We start from the raw sequence: 2,793 nt of genomic DNA on the forward strand, positions 1-2,793 counted from the left end.
TCTCTTGTTGAATATTTAGATCACTTTCTATTAACCCCATTTCAAAACCGCAATGGCTGTTATAGGGCAAGAAGTTATACTGCCCAGTTACATACAATGAAGAAATAAATGAATAGGGTCAGTCCAGATGTTTAAGGGTGTGGACAGCCAGAGAGGGAAGTTTGGATCTGATGCCGTGGTCACCAATGGGGGTGGAAGGTCTTGAGCAGGCCATCAAAATGCTCTTTGAACCCTCCCAAGGTAGGTGCTACAGGGAAAGCCTTGGCTTTGAGAATGCAGGCAGAGGGGCACTCCCCACCGAGGACTGGCCTAAGGGACAAAGCTCAGCAGGAACCCTGGGGGAACTTGCCAACCTTGCTTCCCTGGTGGTGCAGGACTGAAAAAGGCACTCGCTCTACTTTTTACAGCATTCAAAAGCAGAACTGTCAAAAGCTGGCCCCCAAATGCTCATATTATGTGGGAGAAAGTCTTGGGGAGAAAATGAGGAAGGAGGGGAATTATGCAATTGAAAACATGTACCAATCCAGACAGAATAATGAAGCACAGACACAAGATTCTGCACTCAATGGAAATTGCATTTAGCCATGTTTTGTGGTTTGAGAAAGAGAGAGACTGACTCAGAGAGACAGATGGAGACACACAGGGTGAGGAGAAAGAGAGGGGAAAAAAGGAAAGAGACAGATGCAAACAGAGTCCGCAGCAGCCAGATGGAGTCCCACCGAGGAGAGGATTGGGAGCAGAGAGGCTTGGGGCAAATGGCTTTGTCTTCTCTCTGTCTCTCCTGTATTTGCACCTGGGTCTTCAGAGGGTCAGCCCAGGGCCTAAGCCGCTTCAGACATGGGCAAGAAGGAAACCAGGAGACTTCCCTCCTCCTAACTGGAGGCTTGAGTTTGTTTTGATTTTTTTCTATTTTTTTTTAAACATTTTCCGTGTTTCCAAGTGTTTAAAAAACAGATCACCCACGGAATACTACTTAACAATAAAAAAGAATGAACTATGGATACACAGGACACCTTGGATGGATCTCATGGGCATTATGCTGAGTGAAAAACGTCAGTCTCAAAAGGTTTCACACAGAATGAGTCCATGTATATGACATTCTAGGAATGACAGCATTGTAGAAATGGGGAGCAGATTAGTAGTTGCCAGGGATTAGGGATGGTGGGAGAGAAGGCGGTGGCTGTGATTAAAAAGGGTAACATGAAGAAAACCTTTGTGGTGATGGAAAAGTTCTATATCTTGATTGCAGTGTGGTTATGTGAATCTATTCATGGGATAAAATGACAGTGAACTATACACACACAAGGTACCAATGTCAGTTTCCTGATTTTGATATGGTACCATTGGGGACAACTGAGTGAAGGTCATGGGAGCTCTCTGTATACCATTTTTGCAACCTCTTATGAACCTATAATTATTTTAAACTAAAAGTCACCCCCCCAAAAAATGACAAAAAATAGATCATGTACTATTCTTATAGTCAAAAAGTTATCCTAAAATGTTAAGTAACACACAGATGAAAGCTAAAATAGTTATGACAAGATACCGTAATTGAAGGGTGATAATCCATATAGAAAGTCTTAAGCAAAAATCCACCCGGTTCAGAAGGCGGAAGAGAAACCAACGGGAGGATGTGGAGAGTGTGGTGGAGAGGGAAGTGCACTCTGCCTCTTCTTGGCTGTGTGACTTCGGTGGGTCACCTCACCTCTCTGGGCCCAGATTCCTCATCTGTACAATGAGTTGCTGTGCAGATGAAAGGAGACAGCACTTGTGAAGCAGACAACATTCAATAGATGTGAAGTCCCTTCCTTCCTCAAGCCAGCCAAGGGCCTTGACAAGTGCACTGGCCTGGGAGGCCCCTGCCTTCACCTGCTGGGACGAGGAAGGGAGGCTGGTGCTGAAAGGCCCTTAGAATCCCATATATGCCACCAAGCATGCTATAAAAGTTTTTCAGCCCTACAACAGTTGGGAAAAAATACCCATTTTTCCCTGAGAAGGTTTTTCTAGAATTATATTTATCTTTAAGAATAATTTTTAAGGCCATCACAAATGTGGTGGCAGTGAGAGAAAAATCGTATGGCTTCAAAACAGAAACAGACAAAAACAGTAATTCCATTAGTATTTTTAAATGGTAAAAGATGAAGATAAATCTTTCTGCTATGGTAACTGTAAAACACAAGAGACAACTCAGGTTTTGAAGGGCAGTCATGCTGGCAGGTGGGGGTCACCTGTTCAGAACAGGCCATATAGGTAGGTGCACACACAGGGGTGACCTGAGGAGGTTTTGGGGAGCAATGGAGAAGACCGGCACTGCATGAACTCTGCAGGCTGAGAGCCACTAGGTTTGAGTGGCTGATTCACAGATGACACCCAAAAAAAGAATGATGTGCCTCAAGTCCTCAGGGCCTGCATGTGGCAGCTCAGGCCTTGCTTCTGGAAAGACATCAGCTTAGGGAGTGAGGCTGGCTTTCAGAGGAGCAATGTCTCCTCTTAGAACCGTGATAGCATTTCAATGACACTTTTCAGTGTACAAAATGCTTCTAGAGAGCTGTTTCCTTGGCTTCTCCCTCCTGCTTTCAGACTCCCTCCATCCAGGGCCCTGCCTGGTTCCCAGTGGAAGGTCAGCCATCGGCCGCTTCAGCTCCTCAGTGACAGCAGCCCACTCCTTGTTGGACAGCTCCTGTCGTCAGAAAGCTCTCCTCACCAGCCAGGTGTGATGTCTCTGACCCAGACAATCAACCCCACACACAGCCTGTCACTCCGCGATTTGAATTCCACGCCTGTACATTTTAA

The sequence above is a fragment of the Macaca nemestrina genome, chromosome 1 (genome assembly GCF_043159975.1).
Source record: "Macaca nemestrina isolate mMacNem1 chromosome 1, mMacNem.hap1, whole genome shotgun sequence".
In the NCBI taxonomy this organism is placed as follows: domain Eukaryota; kingdom Metazoa; phylum Chordata; class Mammalia; order Primates; family Cercopithecidae; genus Macaca; species Macaca nemestrina.